The sequence below is a fragment of the Prorops nasuta genome, unplaced genomic scaffold, assembly GCF_024137725.1.
Source record: "Prorops nasuta isolate Cenicafe-Biocafe unplaced genomic scaffold, Cenicafe_Pnas_1.2 PNAS00015, whole genome shotgun sequence".
In the NCBI taxonomy this organism is placed as follows: domain Eukaryota; kingdom Metazoa; phylum Arthropoda; class Insecta; order Hymenoptera; family Bethylidae; genus Prorops; species Prorops nasuta.
Window position 1 is genome coordinate 4,060,997 of NW_027116812.1, and position 18,026 is coordinate 4,079,022.

Consider the following 18,026-nt stretch of genomic DNA (forward strand, 5'->3'; position numbering starts at 1 on the left):
AAGTTTCAGTGATTGAGTATGCATCCTGCATCCTCGTTTCTGAATGTAGAAATTTCAAACACTTATCATGCTTCCAAGCATTAACATTTCTATGCTCTAGCTAGAAAGTTTTAAATATAACTTAGTGCAGACTTCGTGTTAAACTTGCAAAAGCCTCAAATACGTAATAAAGCAAAATTTTCGATTTTCAAAGCTGTTCCTGAACTCATAGAGTTTTTTCATTTTATTCAGTTGAACGAACCGAGCCCCATACAAGGCGATAGGTACATAATTATATTACCCTAATCACATATATTTTACATCCCTCATATCTATCACTATTTTTTATTTTCAAAATTTTGTAATTCCCACGAATTGATTGTTTAATGAAATCATCAACCATTTAAAACCTACACACATGCTTTTATATTAGCTAATACAAAAAGTCACGATTAAAATTCCTATTTATTTCTGTAGCTTATGCACGATTGCGACCGAGAAAAACAACAAAATAGGATGAAGACTCTTTACCGCGTAATATCAGTTCAGAAAATCTGATACGATAAAAAGAAGCGTTATAAAAAATCTTTAACCTGTCGTATGAGCGAGTTTGCGTCGCAGTAATTTCCACTTGGATTCATCCCACCCTCGGGTCTCGCCGTTGACCCAAAGGTATTCCCTCTGGTGTTACCTTATGCTGACCAGCTCGTATTTTTTTTCTTCCAACACTTAACCAGGACGGAACACGAAGCTAGCAAGAGGCTGCTGGAGATAGAGGAGAAGAATCGTCTGACCGAAGAAACAGAGATAAAATGAAAGTCTTGCAAAAGACAAATTGATCGAATAAACGAACAAACGAGTTTGCTGTAAGCATTCGAATTTCGTTATATATTTCCCTTATCAGTTCTCTATTAGCAGATTCGACGATGCTTCGTTTGATTTATTTCTATGTATACTACTCAGTATTCTATTAATAATATACTATATATAGTGAGTTATAGGAACATTAATTAAAAGTTGAAAGAAATACGAAGCAACAAAGCAAAAACATATTAACACACCTTGAATCGATCTAAATAATTATCGCTTAATTGAAAAATATGCTTAATATATATATATATATATATATATATATATATATATAAACAACTTTGAATCATATTCGAAGCAAAAAGATTCTTTAGATTAGATCCTTTTCTAAGCCAATGGCGTACACCACAGTGATATCGTGCAGTTCTTTCAGTTGAAATTTATGACACGGTAATAGAGGGTAAATGAGAACCACATGACCAGAGACGCCATTAATCTCATTCGCCCTTCTCTTGTCAATGGGCCAACTCCCCTTTGTTGGCATAAACTAAATTTGTCTTGTGTCATCTTTTACAGATACAATTTGTACCAACTTTATGTAGAAAGTTTTAATACAACCAATCATGTAGTTGCAATAAATTAGTTTAAGGAAAGCAAGGTGCAATTTTAGATAGAATCTGTATCTAGCGCGAGATTATTTGTTGTGCAACTAATTAAAAATAGTTTAGAATTTTACTTGAATTTTAAAGGTGATGAAAATTAAAAGAGGATTTCAGAGGAAAGACCTTGGCACAGAGTTAGAAAAAAGAAATTTTGTAATTGCAATTATAATATATTGTATATCTCTATATGCTAGAGTATTATAAAATAGTCTATTTGGAAGGAAACAATTGGATGGGGAACGTAATTCTTGCGAGAATAGCTTATTTTTACGTAGAAGCGTTACTTTTAAGCGGAAGCGAAGCAATTTCGTTACCACTCGAATAGTGTATGTATGCATTTTTACGTTACGCCGCTCCGTAATGAAATATGCTTTCCCGATACTCCAATATCGCAGAGAAACAATTTATCTCTTTAGCGGCGCTACCTCAACAGAGGGACGGCCAGGTAAAACAATAATGAAAAAATTCTGTCCAAGACTGGAGAAACGCGTTGCATATTGTTTTCTGTGCAAGCATCTCTTATACATATCTTATATACATAATATAAAGAGCAATAACAGATAATTGAAAGCGCAAGATCGATTCCTATATATATATATATATATATCATCGGAGAAGTAGAATGGTGCCACCTGCAACTTACACTAAATTAAGCATGACTAATCAATCGAACATGACTCGTGTTATTGGAAAACAACGAAGCATCTTTCTCCAAGTATGCATAACCGATCAGCAGAACCCTTTGTAAATGTCTGGATGTAAAAATAGCTGGTTGTTCGATTTAATGAAATTCATAGGTTTATAAATTGGCAATTCTTTCTCTCATAAGTTATTGACAGGCAGAGGGGGATGGGGTAATAAGGGCCAAATTGGGATCTGGCGAAGAAAAATGGTCAATTTTTAAAGTTAAGATACATTATAGCCTCTCCAAGTCCAAAAGGAGATAAAAGGCAGGCAGATCGAGATTGGTGCCAGTTTCTCAATAAAAATCCACTTTACGCTTGGAAGAGGATTTTCTGACTTCGCTCACTTTAGCTCGGACCCGTGAAGTCCCTCGTTCCATTAGAAACGAAAATTCTCGGGAAATGTTTCGATTTCAGATAGGGCTTTCTCCCCGGATGGGGGGATATCAGTATCGTCGTATCCACAGGATTCAGAAGGGCTCGTGGAATGTGGCAAACGTGCTATGCGGCATCGACCACCCAAAGGTGTGTGTGCCTTCCTACCGCGAGGCGGTATACTGGTAACTGGTAAGTGGAAAGGAGAAGCGCGTGCAGAGAGAGAGAGAGAGAGAGAGAGAGAGAGAGAGAGAGAGAAGTGAAAGGAAAAAGTGCACGGGTATACGGTGGGCAAGGATATTTGGAAAAGAGGTAACACCCAAGGCTTCCAAAGCAGAACAGACGAGCGCACTCAGCAAGGGATACCAGCTGTCTCTGATCTGACACGTTGGGATTACCGTCTCTGAAGAGGAAATGTGCACACTCGCACACTTCTAAAACAGAATAAATGCTAAAAACAGAATTCACTCTTCTACATCTTTGCCGCAGGAAGACGCATGTGACTTGAATCATAACTTCCTTTAGCACGAATGTCAACCAACTAAATTACATTGGAGACGAAAAAAAAGCCTGACCTTTACCACTGCTTATGAATAGGAGAAACCTCTTGTCGAGATCGTAAAATAATTTCTGACGCTCCAGCTAATTTTTTTATTCCAAGTTTTAGGGTTTTTAGTGGTTCTATCGTTGGTGTCTATACGAATAATAAATTACAAGACAGGAAAATAAATGTTGTAAACTTTATTGATTTCTAATTCATTTATATGTTGATTGTAGATTTTTAAAAGAGAGGTTCTCGTTCGATATAAACTTTTAGTACTGTAAAACAAGATGTATAACTCGCAAAAATGATTTAACGTATGTTTAAAAAATGAAGTTATAATAAGGTATAAGTGCACCATTTGAACAATTTTCATCTAGACAGCGAACTTCGAAATACAACTTTTCGATACATTTATAGTAATAATTGAAGAATATCTGTTTCATATAACCAGAGAAGGAAGTACAGCAAAGAAGAAAAAGTATTTAGCATATCTTACGTTCATGAAATTTGAGAACAGATTTCAACTTTTGCACGCTTTGTTACTGGACCGCGAATTATCTCTTTAACAAATCGTCAAGCATCTTTTGTTGCTGGAAACTATTCTCTTTCCGCGGTTTTACTTCCCACAACAGGCTTTAATCTGCTTAGTACCATTCAGGCTGCGTGGGAAACTGCACTCGTGTAACTAGATCGTGAATTCTACTATGTCCCTAAAATCGAGGCCTTGTTCCTGTCTCGTTGAGGAATGGCACCACACACGCCCACGACATACGTACATGTATGTACCCCATAGCGAATCGGACAGATTAAAATTACTCTATATATGTTGGCTCTATTTACATTTCTCCATCTTTTTCACTACACTTTAAAAAATTGATACTCTTCGTTAACAAACATTTATTTCCGCGTTGTACAAATTTTAGACAAATCTATTCTTGGCAATAACAAGTAGCTTCATAGAGAAATACGAATGCTGTAGTCTTATTTATGATTAAATTTATTACAGCACAACGTCGCACTGGTACGAGAGCGGAAGTTTTAATGGATTTTCGATAAATAATTATCTTTTCCACGGCCATACAATGTCTAGCTTTTATTTCTTCTATAACCATCATAATTATTAATATTGAATATTCAATAAGTATAATACCTCATTATTCCTGTTTTATTGAAACATTAATCAAAGTCATTCAATAATAACAGCAAATTTGCAAAGTTAGCTGCAACAAGGGAATAAATGAAATATCAGCTGTTTTTTAAAAATGAAAAAAATATCAGAACGAATCTCACAATTCATCGGTTTAAGAGCTTAAAAAGCAGCTAATTCTTTATCATGCGTATTGCATCAGTTTCTTTTTTCTTCGAGTTGCAGACAGATTTACAAGTGTCCCCTAGATCCCTGGATTCGTTATATGTATACCTTCGCCTGATTGCAGTTTTCATCGTTACGGAAGCACAATATTGGTAAAATAGGGAAAGCATAATATTGGATACGGCTTATCTGAATGCTGATAAAGCCCGGAACGAAATCTTTCGTAAGCACGTTGCTATTGAGCTTACTCTGGCTTAAATATAGAACGCAAAACCTTGCTGCAACCTTACCTCCTTCGTACAATTGATGTGTTTGCAGAATATATATTAAATTGTGTAGTAAAGGAATGGCTGATTAATTTGTTAGTAATAAGGTTTGATGTCTAAAATCTATCAAATTTATTAAGCGAAAATAAAACTCTGAATATTTATTGCATCGAGCTGTACATCGATAAGCTTGCATCTCCATGAAAATTAGGTGCTACTTATTAATCTCTGCATAGATTCACTAATAATTTACGAAGACCCTCGTTCGCCTCGCGTCTGAAAATTCCCATCGCTTGAAAGAAAAAGAAATCCAGAGATTTCAAAAGATTATTACATCTTAAGTTTATTCCTAGTTCAATTTAAGCATTCTTCTTGTATAATTTTTAATACAGTATATAAGCTGTAAGCTTTTCATTAAATTATATGTTATCAAGTTTTTGTTATTATTTTAATAATTGTAATATGCGTCCATGTGAATGGTGAATATATACTCGTGTTTTATTATTATCATGTTTGTTTCAAATAAAATTTAAAAGATATATTTTTTCATTACAGCCACCTACATGACTAATTCAATAAATGTCTCATATATGAATATTATACATTTTCTTTGAATATCCTTCATGCTTATTATGTACTTCAACTTATAAATCCACAGTTTATAAGTACGGCCTTTGGCGAGAAACGTCTAAGCAGCTTAGTAAAATGTTAACATTTTAAAGGAAAAAAATGTATTTATATAGAAAAGTACCTTCTTCATAGGATTGAACCACTTTTATATACTGTGATAAATTTCAAGTCACTTAGATCACAAAAGGAAAAAGAAAGCTGCTGATATATATGTATATATATATATATATATATATAAGAGAGGGAGAGAGAAGAGTGCGCATACGCGATATTATCTACTGCGTCGAATGCTGCAGACTGGTCGAAGGGATGAGATGATCACAGAAGGTGATGGAATAACAGAGCAGAGAGTAGATGAAAAGTAAAGTTGGAAGACATTCAATAAATTATATTCCCTATCACAGTTCCTCCCCTATACTTATTACCTATAACTAGTGTATAAATATGCAAATTGTGTAATATCATCATTTTTTTGAATAAAAAAAATATTTACATTGTTCAAAAAGATTTATATATATATATACCTACACAAATTCTTAGGTGCAATATAATTTTACATATTTTAGAAATAGATCATTTGCATAAATCAGTACATGATAATATTTTGAAGAATTTTTTTAAGAGAGTTATATGCTGGCTTAAAAAAATACTTTCTTGGAAATTAAAATCGTTTATTGCAAACGATATACATAAGCTGTTATAGACTATTTTGACAGTTATTTAGGTGGTTTAAGTTAACGGCAGGATTACGACAGTAGTTAAAAGTGAATACAAGTGTTGCCGTAATATAGATGAAAATCTGTAGTTATATACGACACCAGAATACAAGGTATGCTAGGATATGTCCAGTATACGGAACACGTTAACGTACACTATTGAGGAGGCATGGGTATTTCTGAAGACTGAAGTTACAGCAGTTTGGTAAGATTGCACGTTGTACGTGTAAATCGTCGTTTGAGAATTTAGTCGAATCTTTGGGTAATATATCTCAGAGTTGAATGGCGTTACTGGCAAAATAGTTAATGCTTTATTCGTCCCGGATACATCGAGACCTCCCAAATACGTTCACAGGTTCTATTTGTCCATAGAGTTAGTAAAGTTTCAAACAGCTTTTACATAGGAATTCCACACACCGTTTAGCTTTGCAAATAATCTCTAAGTACACCAATGTAATTTGTGTTTTAATAAACATCGGAAGAATCACCCAGGCAAAAGATATGTTTCTGATGTATTTAATATATATTATTATAAGAAATATTTTAAATATTTAATCTAATTGAACATTTTTTAAAATTAAAATTCAATAGCATATCTCAGTCTATAGTTGTTTATATATTATACATTTTATATCATATATACAACTGAATAGAATGAGTCTGATCATAGTAAAAAAAATGTAGCTTTTCAAAAGTTCTGTACAACTGGTTCTATAAAATAATAACAATGTAGTATTTCGAATTTGATCAACTACGGTCGATTGTTTATCTATCGCATCTCTTTATTAGATGCTTTGTAAGTAAAAGATTCTAAGATTTGTACAGTACGTGTACAGATAAACAAAGTTTATTCCTCTTGATTTATAAACATTATTTTAACTTTTAAGCTTCTTTACCTGTCTGAAAGTCGATATATCGAGTGACTAAGAAGTAAAGTTGGTATGAAAAGCTGTAAACCTTTGACATAGACTATCGTAACAGCCTCTATATTCCCTTTGAAACGTCGTAAACGCTTATTGCAAAGTCTTAGTACTATTTATAACTTTTGATTCATTTCTTTCTTTCTCTATGCAAATTAATATGTCGTCCCCTCTTTCGTAGTAATATTGAGCGCCCATGCACACGTAGTTTACAGTTGTTCCGTTCGCAGCTGTAATATTTCTGAAATTTCTTAGAACAAGGAAATACTGTATAGCTCATCGCGCTTGTAAGTCACAAACAAGAAGCTGTTAGCAAATCTAAAATTCATTACTTTTGTCAATTTTGCAATAGTTTTTTCAGTATCTTTCAAAGAAGTCAAAGGGACTTCAAAGTCCATAAGCAAAAATCCTGTTACGTAATCCTGTCAGCTTACATTTTAAATAATTTTAAAATTATTTAAACGTGAATACGGTCAACAAACTTTATTCTATATATATTTACTTAAAAAAAATGTGTAAGTTACGCTGATTGAAACACCTGCAGGTTTATGGGAAAATCAACATTAAATTTTCTGTCGTGTAGTAACCACAGTCGCAGCTATGACCCAAAATACTGCAGAGATCAAATACAGCTGGGTCGTGAGTAGTGAGTTACTAGCTATATTATTGGCAGTAGTGAAGCCTAATGGCTCGATATTGTTCTTGTTCTTGGTCATACGAAAAGTCATTACGCGTCGAATAACTAAAACTAATTCTAGTCTAAGGAGATTACATGCACAAGTTTTTAAGTTCGTGTACCTTCTTTTTGACTCGAAGCAGCAAGTTAAAGTTTTTCAATGAAAAAATCAATCGTTATAACTTCTTTTCTGCCACTACATCGGAAATCAGTCCTCCAACTGCGTCCTAAACTTTTTCATTCTCTGAATTTCGACCTCAAAACATTTCTTTATATTTCACGAACTGAAGTAATGATGAAGATGGTATATGCCTCTCTTAAGAAAGAAGAGTATACTAACATTACAGAGAGGTTCCAGCAGAAATCATAAAGTTTTAAAAAACAATGTTATATGAAAATTTAATGTTTTATCCGAAAGATACTTCCTTGAGGTTTTGGAAAACGTTGCTGAAATTAAAACCAGTCTTCAAATAACATTGTTTATATTCAACTAATATTTTAGATTGAGCCACTTTGTAAAGTCAATGCCCACCTTGCGCATAAAAAATTAAAAAATAACATCTCTAATTATCGAAAAAACTAACGTTCTGTTTGATTTAACACGTGAATTAAAAGTAAATTCTTTATAAGAAAGCTGTTAAAATAGAAGATTTATTAATTACTCGCAATGTAGTTATTATTTGAATTGATAAGTAACTCACAAATAAATAAGCCTAGCTTTCAATAATAATAAATTCTCATTGGAATATAGCAAAAGTTTCGACAAAAATCCGCGCTTCTCTGAAATATAATCTTCCATTGTTATAATAATAATATTTTTACACATTGCAATTATACTGGCAGTAAAATCAGCAATATCCACATCGAAATAAACGTTTAAATGATAGCCATGTTTTGGCATCACTATCGAGCTAACGAGATTGTAATTATGGAAAAAGGTGAATGCTAAATTATGTATAAACATAATGATAATAACTTTAACATCCAACCAGAAAAAATGCAAGCATACAAATTCCTAAAACAGCGAGCGTAGAATACAATGAAACAAGAGTCATGAGAAGACTGAATGAATAATTATATTTATAAAGAGTTTATCAATACAGGCCATGACAATCAATAAGAAATTTGTTATTCACAAAGTATGAGTCAACCAAAATAATTTTATCAAAATGCGTTTATAGCGAAATTAACGCTAATTGAAATGGAAAGATTTGCATTGATTATAAATACCTTCTACGTAAATTAAAACAGTTTTATTCTCAAACTGTATTAAAATTTAAACCAAATCTCAGAAATCATATACATATGTAATGTTAAATCCAGTTGATTATGTTAATATGTATTTTTAATTTGATTTTAAATATACGTAGTCATTTTCTGTGGCAGGTTATATTCTAAATATATCTCTTAAACGTTTGTTCCATTTCACTCTTAATCAAATTCCAACGAAATTATTGAAATTAGGTAATTTTGGTTTTGCAAAAGCCCATAAGAAAGAAAAAAATAAAGAAGTATTCCAACAGAAATATATATATCCCTCAGTAACAAAATAAATGTTAATTTAAAAATTGCTGAATAGCAAAGAAACTTCTCCAATAATTTCAAAAATACTAGTTTTTTCATATATTAATTTTTAACAGAATTAGAGTAACATTTATTTTTAATAAATTAATTAAGGAATTTCTTTATTTAAAATATATACTCTTTTAACAAAACTGACTTATTTAAAGGAAAAAATAATAATCACGTACAGTGTGAAGGTATAGCCTTAATAGCAGGTAGGAGCTCGTATATACTACTACATACAAAATTTCGCCGTTGTTTTCATTTAAAAACTCAGATACGCGTAATATAATTGTATTAAGAACTAAATACCATAAACCGTTCCTAAGAATATTAAATCGCACAACATTTTTTTGACGAGAGCGACGTAACTTGGCGTAAAAGTATAAGTATACAGTTTTCGCACAACTTCCTTTTATTACTTGGCGTTATAACGCTACCGTGTTGCTTGATGCTAGTAATCTCAGAAGGAAAATACAAGTTGAATAATTAAGAATTTTCATATAGAAATTATAAAAAAATATCTTAGTACAAAAGTGGCTAATATAAAAAATATATATACTTTTTGCTTATCTTCACATTCAATTATATAAGGACTCAAAATATAAATAAATAGCCAAAGCTATATAAATTATGCATCGTAATGATGTTTTCCTATTGGCAAAGTAGTTTTTCTTCATTTTCATTACAGACTACTTAAAATAAAATCAACTTTTTGTAATAGATGTACATTTGTTACCTTGTTTTAATGCAATTTTATAACAATGCAGATTCTGGCTGGTAGCAAAGTCTTCGTTTCTTTTTTGTCAGATGATAAAGATATTTTTCCATAACTACTAGTATGATTACAAAGATATTTCTTGGTTACAAATGCATTCGTTCCCCGGTTGATCGGGGTAATGTGTAATGAAATATACATTATATGACGATGCAATATCCTTTAGAGGTTGCTTACATTATACTTGCTTGATATTAAACGTGATATGGTCCATAAAGATTAAATAATTCGCTTTCTCCTAGCATTTTTATACACATATTACTATTCCAAATTAGGATATACTGATGTAACAGTATGTAGCGAGGTAAAATGGTTTACTTTACTCACACAAGTTTGTTAATGTTTATAGAATACTGACGAAGAGAAAGGTGTTAAAATCTCTAGGAAAAGCAAAATATTAGCAAGTATTGTAAAACTAAATAGTATATAGATTACAATTCATTCTTTGAATTCCTTATTTATGTTTAATTGCTAATTGATTGAATTTGAAAGCGATTGTAATATGTAGATGATTAAGAAGGAATATTAATCATTAGTTTAGAAAGAAATTGTATAATCTTGGTAGAAAAAGCATTATGTAGCTACTTTGAGAAAAGAAATGATGAAGAACATAAATGAAGTAGTTGCGTACTCTCATCCACTTTCATGCAAACCTACTCTTATCTCAACCCTAGCGTTAAAAGTAAGCAAATGCTACTTTTTCGCAAACAGTTAGCTAATTTGATTAAAACTGACTCTTTTAATTATATCATTTTCGATTTTTTAACTAAATAAGTACCCTATCTAATAAAATTAAAATTTTGTATTTATCTCTTGCAGTTTCGCTTTTATATTATGACAGACTTTAGTGCGTACACCTATACCACTCTACCCTATCTCTATATAGAAGCTACTACTAAAAGAACAGACCTACAATAGTACAATTAAAGCTACGTAAAAAAGTAAGCGACTGAATAAAATTTTGAGTAGCAGGCAGCAATTCAAGCTGCAGCTTCGTTTATCCAAAGACATCCTTGGGGACAAGGCGTTGGCAACACGAATCTAACATTTAACTAGAACCGCAACTCAATTTCCATTTCGAGCTTTCGCTAGTAATACAGACTTTACCTACTGTGAGTATTAGGAATGCCAAAGCCTGCTCGAGATACCCAATTTGCTTTGAGTCAACTATAAACCACATATCGATAGTTAATTAATAGATTATTGCAAATATAGGAGGCGATCAACCCTTGCTAACGACCTCTAGCATCACTAAACACAGCTTTTATTAGAGATAACTGAAGATGCTATTGAGAAGACACGAGAATAAATGACCATTTAGCTATATATTAATACTACCTCTACATTTTATTCGTCATCCTGGCAATTTTAAATACAATTTTTTACATTGGTAACAGTGTAGAACCATATCACTCTCCAAATGTTATACTAATTTTATCTGCATAGGTTGAAAGAAATTCAGCAAAAATTGTTTTATTAAAATTTTAAATACTAGTTTAAAATTCTTTAATTAAATTGTCCAAATAGTTTATATACTATATAAAAGAAAACAAAAAATTATTCTTCACAATTAAATTCACAGAAAAAAAGCTCTTTGGAGGATTATTTTTATTAAAAATTGTTATCTAATATCAAGGCTGAATTCTGATTTACCAAATATATTTTATATGGTACTATTAATATACGTTAAAAATTTCCATACCATTGACAAGCTTAAACGCAATATTAATTAATAGATTCGGCTGACCTAATGCATTTTATTAAAGTGACTCATGCGTATCTATCAGTTATACACGTTCGAAACAGAGAGAAAGCCTCCCAAAACCCACAATGTAGCACACAGCAGGACGGTTATTTACGGCATGGTTTATATTTCATCGGAATATAATGGAAATGGACCTAGCGTTAGATGCAACGTATAACTCTGCATAGTATATTCTTCCTGTATTCTCGTTGCTTCCACCCAACACCGCGTTTGGAAATTTGTTCATAACTTGGGACACGTATCTGCACGCACCCCTATAATTATACCAGTATTATATATATATGTTTCAACGCATTGTCATACCAATCTAAAATTATTAATATATCGCGTATTTATGCGGTCTGTTTATAGAAATGACCACCCATAAATACATGTCACTGAATTAGCATTCGCATTAACACGTTATTTGTCATTTACCCCCCCCCCATCTCTCTCTCTCTCTCTCTCTCTCTCTCTCTCTCTCTCTTTGATTCACTTATTTAAACTGAAACTGAACTTTAAATCAAAATCATCAACAATATTCACGTCCAATTATGTAACTAATTATCCCTGTTTACATCAATGAATGTTTAAATTTAACTCATTAGGTTGTTGATACTTTTTTAAATGCTGAGAGAGAAAACCCGGTAGTAAATAATTTAATCTCTCGAGAAAATTTAAACTTTCCCTCTGTCAGGAAAGATCATTTAATATTTCAGAGCAGAAAAATAACCTAGATAACTGGTTGCCTACCTTTCCACAAAGCGAGAGACCGTGTATGTTTATGATGAAATTTTATTTTGGTTGATGTACTTGCAAAGAGCTGCACGATGGTCTTCGAAACACACAATCGTATTTCAACGCATTTAAAGACATCCCCCTCCCCCTTCTCCGGCGAAGGAAGAAAAAATCAGATGAGAGCTTAGAAAATGTAGGAAGAATTTCTCGCGACCACAATGGTATTGCTTCCATCTTGGAAGAGTCTGGAGAGTGGAGAGCCAAGGGACATTGGAGAAAGCGAGGGATTCTAAAACAGAATTGAGCGAAACTGAAGAAAAGAGTTGCTTGAGGAGAGAAAAGAAAGTAGGGGAGAGGGGGAAGAAGTGGAGAGGTAGTTAAGAGGATAGGGGGAGAAAGAAGAGGGAAAGATTGGGCATGCGAAGAGGAGAAAAGGGCGGTATGGAAGTGGGCAGGCCACGGATTGTTACGAGAGCGGGTTTACGAGATCCCGGTGGACAGGAAGCTAGGGAAAGGAGACACGTCTCTCTTCCCCGAAAGGGGAAAAGCGTTATCTCGCCGCGTGTGACTCGAATAACGAGAGCAAGACTCCGTGAAGCTCACCCACTGGACATTTTATTGTGGCAATGTTAATGCGATTCCTCTCCTCTCCTCCCCTCTCCCCTCCCCTCCCCTCCTCTCCTCTCTCCTCCATTTCTTCGTCTTTTCATCCTCTTCCCTTTTTCACCCAAACTCATGCGTCTATGTTCAATCAAGCCTTTACTCTTCTCTATAGATTATCATCAGCTTTGTACTTATCCACTAGTAGTTAAGCCTGATATAAATCAGACACTAAGTATCTTATTCTTAAATCAATGATTGCACTCCCTTTATTAATTATTTAAATAAGGCTCTTACTGTCGTGAAGCTTATACTTTTACAGTGGACGGATAATTTTCTTGTAATTTTCTAATTATAAGAATTACTTGTAAAATTAGTTTAATTCCACGAGATCGTTAAAACTGTATTAAAGAGTACAGGGGTCTAAGGAATTTCTAATGTGTGAAGTATGATAATATTAGTAATTTGTACAAATAAATTTGTGCGTTAATTTCAGTGGTTTTGGACTTTATTTCGTCTTGTCCATCCGTCTGTTTTATATTATTAAAACGAGAGAGCTATGCCCCGTCATGATGATTTTCTCTGATTTTGACGAAACTGCAACATTACCTTTGGTAAATTTTAATTATAGTTGTTCTTCCTACACTGCTAAAGCTATATTAGAGATCAAAGTGGTTTAGTTTATGATAAGCTTTTGCTTTTCTACGCATACACTAGCCAGGATGTATGAATAAATAGGAGCGAAGGATTATAAAATCTCTTGGAAACCGGGCAAATGAATATTTGTATTTTAAGTAAGTGTAAATTAATTGGTCTTTGTATGAAAAAGGACAAATTCATGTGAAGCGAGTGTAAAATTTGTTAAAGTTTCGTATAGGATGCATGCAAAGCGACATGACTTATCACATGAATTTTCGCCTGGCAATCTATCCTACGGTGTGAGTCAGAATCTCTATAGCTCCTTTGGCCTACATACCAAGAATTATGACCGAAGCTGCTGCTCTGTGTCACATAACCACATCAAGTCTCCATAAGGCATATAAGGAAATAGGAAGTATCGCCTCCACCCAACATTACGAAAAATAGAGGTAAGAGCACCAATACTAACGGTGGAACAAGAACTGCGTTTACCAAGCGTTGTCGCAAAGAATATCGCTGGCAAAAGTCATAATGCTTGACTTGGCTTCCATTCATACTCATTTAGTCTTTAAAGGATGAGTGATAGTGTGGCAGTGTGTATGTGTGTTAGAAAGATAGATAGAGTGAGAGAGAGAGAGAGAGAGAGGAAGGGGGGAAGGAGTCCTTTCTACATTGTACTGATCCTAAAAACGTTAAAGTTGTAAATCATAATGATTTTTATCGTAAGGACTATGTATTTTAATGCACAGATGTAATATATTTGATCAAAACAGCTCACATTTAACCCTTTGTTTACATAAACAGAGTCAATGTTCACTCAATTTATTTACTAAATTATTCATTTAATAGTGGCACACAATAACTTGTATTTAATGCAATGCATTTGTCGGTTAAAGCAAATATCAGTTATGTTTCGTGGCAACGTGATGCCAATTATGATAAATTTGTCATTTAAAAGATTGTATATTATTTTTGTACCATAAAAATTTACGTCATCGGATATTTATCAGTGTAGCGTGCGTAACACTATGCACGAGCTTTGTTACCCAAATCGATAAGTCAAGACATTAAATATAATATGCTCCTGCTGTTTTCCTTTTTTATCTTCCTCACTTACATTACCTCTTTATCACATTCTTTTCATATTTTCAATATCAAGGTTTCGTCTCATTCTTTTTCATTAGATATTTATCATTATGATAATTTAAAAATATATAAGAGAGCTACAATTAGTATTGAAGTAGTAGAAAATGAATACTTAAAGATCACGTGAGTATAAATCACAATTTATATTATGACCCAAGTGAAATTATTGTAGAACGGAAAACGTAACGAAATAACCACCAACACCTGTTAAATCAAATAATTTCTGAATAATAAAATAGCACATTATTAATTATTTTCAACAAATCTACTGTTTAGCAAATTATTATGATGTAAAATGAACAAATGCACAAAGAGAATTGACCGTCTCTTAAAAATATTGATAGATTAAAAATATCGATGAAAGAATAGTTGTTTAGATATCGATGTAAATAATATGTAAAAGTAAATTAATTAAACCATTCGACAATTAATTCCAGTTAATTAATAATTGTAATTTTTTTTATCAAATTGATTATTGTTTATTTGACATAATTAAAGCTAAATTTGTTTTCGAGAAGGAAAGGGGTATAATCTTTGGAAAAATTGGGGCTTAATTTAGAAAATAGTCCACCCATCGAAAATCGCAATGCAGATGATCCAAGACATCTCCGACCCAACCTTCTGAGGCTTAATTGCTTATGATTATTGTCTAATTGGAAATCAATCTTGTTACGATAATGAAATCTTGTCAGTAGTTCTGAGGTGATCGAACAGAGGAAAGGGGGTGGTTTGGGTGGTTATGAGGTAGTGCGAGGGCGAAGGGGGTGAGAAGAGGACAAATCGATCCAGCGGTGCGCGTAATGCTTGGCTAAGTAGCACTTTAAAACCCCACGAGCGTCCCAGCTATGCTTTCAGCATATTTGCATAGTATTCTGCTCGATGGTGCATCCGATGCAGGTATCTTGCAAGCTTAATACGTTTACATGACTGCTTAAAACGATATTTAAGAAATTAAACTTTTCTGTTTTATATCATAAAAAAATGCATTGCCCTACCTCGTACCATATTGTACTCTTTTATAAAAAACCTATATATATAAAATCATGAAAAAACAGAGGACACGCGTCATAAATTTCGAAACTGTCCAAGACCAAAATTCTCGAAAACTGATTAACTAATAAATAAAATACTCGTTCAACAACACGAATAAAACTCGTTTTGCAATCCAAATAAACTTGAAACGATCCTCGAGGCTCACCTCAATTCGATGACTTGACTGCGTGTGTCATTGATGCTGACAATGACGTCAAAGGGATTAGATGTTTGGTTGGATGATCGGTTTAAAGAAGTCACTTTGGAACACGTAAGTCTACTACACGAGGTAGCTCAGCGTGCGCTCACAATCATCCGAGACCAGACTCGACAATATCTTATGATTCGGTAACGACATTTACCAAAGCTTCGACTTTCTCCGCATTTATCACTGGGAACGAAGCTTTGTTCAGTTTTAATCGTCGGGACTTATGGGAAAGATGTAAATCCACTAAAAGCGCCGTCGTGTTCGAGTGGATAGCGTGACCGCGCTGGCGAAATGATCAAATCCTTCGATATTGGCGTTTAGAGCTTGCATAATCCACAATATTATCAAGCACCAACTATAACGAATCCAGATGAGGGGGTCTTCGCACACTGACGTAACTTTCGTAGAAAGCAACGAAACGATTGCACCGCACCACAGCACACACTCGGATCGGTTGGAAAAAGTTACAGGTTGACGCTCGGCGGGGGGAGAGATCGAGGAGCGCGAGTTGGAAAGAAAAAAAGCAATAACACTCGCGATGGCGAAAGCATCGAGGGATCAAAGTCGATTACGCATTTGGGCGAGATAAGAACAAGGTGTCCAGCTGATCGACCGAGCGAGGACGGTGAAAAGCGCGCGTGTTTACCAACGCGACGACGTAAACACTTTGCGCGATAGCACTCGACTGGCTCGGTCAGGGGTCACGGGTAGGCGCAGTTTCATCCGTTTCGTCGTCCCGCGCGCTCTACCTTGATAACGCGGGCGCGCAACAGTGCGCAAGTTGCCCCTTTCGTCCGGATGCGGGACCAGCTACTACTACCACTACTACTACCACTCCGCTACCACTACTGCTGGAGAAGGCCTTAGGTATTATGGATCCTTGTCCCCCACAACCCTCCCCCCGTCACTCTCTCTCTCTCTCTCTCTCTCTCTCTCGCCATATCGCGTCCTCTCTTTCTCCCCCCTCCCTTCCTCCTCCTCCTCTCTTCAACTCTTCCCTTCCTATTCCTCTACTCCTACTTCTACTTCTAACACTGCTCCTACTGCTCTCTACCACTACCCCTCTTCCTTCCCCCTCCCCTCTACCTGCGCACCCCTTCACCCTTCTCCCAATCCCTTCCCCCCTACACACGTGTTCTCTCCCGTTTGTTGTTCCACCCTCGTCTTTTTCGACCCTCCCCTCTTTTCCCCCTTATCACATTAGATAACCAAGCGACTATCCGTCTACCTGCGCCGCAGTCGAGCGACCACGATGAATCGCGAAAACTAACTGGCGAGCCGTCCGACCCCGATTGGCTCGAGTCTGCGCCATAGCGACAGTTCTGGCACACCGGATATAAAATATAGACGCTTCCTGTACGTGTACCCTCCCAGTGTTGGCGTAGTGTGTACTCCGACGATGGCAACACGCGCGGGGGTGAGCAGGAACCAACCCCCCTCCCCCATCCTCTTCAGTCCTCTCTATATATCCTTTCTTCGCACTCGCTATGCCAAATTTTTCTTCGCTCTGATTACATACTTCCCTTTCTCCCTTTTTTCTGCCGATGCGCCAACTCTTTCACCCGTCTTTCTCTTTCGTATCTATACAATTCAGTTTCTACAACCACCAGCGTACACCCTGGATTTCTTACTGACGTTGCTTCGATTGTTCTTTGCTTATTTTTTTAAAGCAGCAAAAAATATGTAATTAGTACAGATTATTACTTACTGCTATAGTATCAGATTGGAACATGTAAGTCAAACCATAATATAATGTAGAGTAGTGCAGAAGCGAACCCTTACAGTATTACACAGAATAAAAAAGAAAGAGAGCGAAAGTTAACAAATTAAAGTTTTATTTCTAAAGTATTTACTTAGCTGAATAAACTTTTTGAATAATGCTACTAAAATAATTAATTTTTAAAAGATAAACTATGAACGAAAAAGTAATACTTACGTACTCTTATACGTATACGAGTTGATAAGGCTCCGCATAGAAATTGATAAGAGAGTACCACAAGTAATT

General features: G+C 34.6%; 1 protein-coding gene across 1 annotated transcript in view; it reads right to left on the reverse strand.

Moving 5' to 3' along the window:
• The window catches only part of Ten-a (tenascin accessory), a 338,450-nt gene extending 321,618 nt beyond the window's left edge, over window positions 1-16,832 (reverse strand). Inside the window, exon 1 of the mRNA XM_066736696.1 lies at window positions 15,980-16,832. The gene's annotated coding sequence lies outside the window, so the exon portion shown is untranslated. The remainder of the gene's footprint in view (window positions 1-15,979) is intronic.
• Between the last annotated feature and the right edge of the window lie 1,194 nt (window positions 16,833-18,026).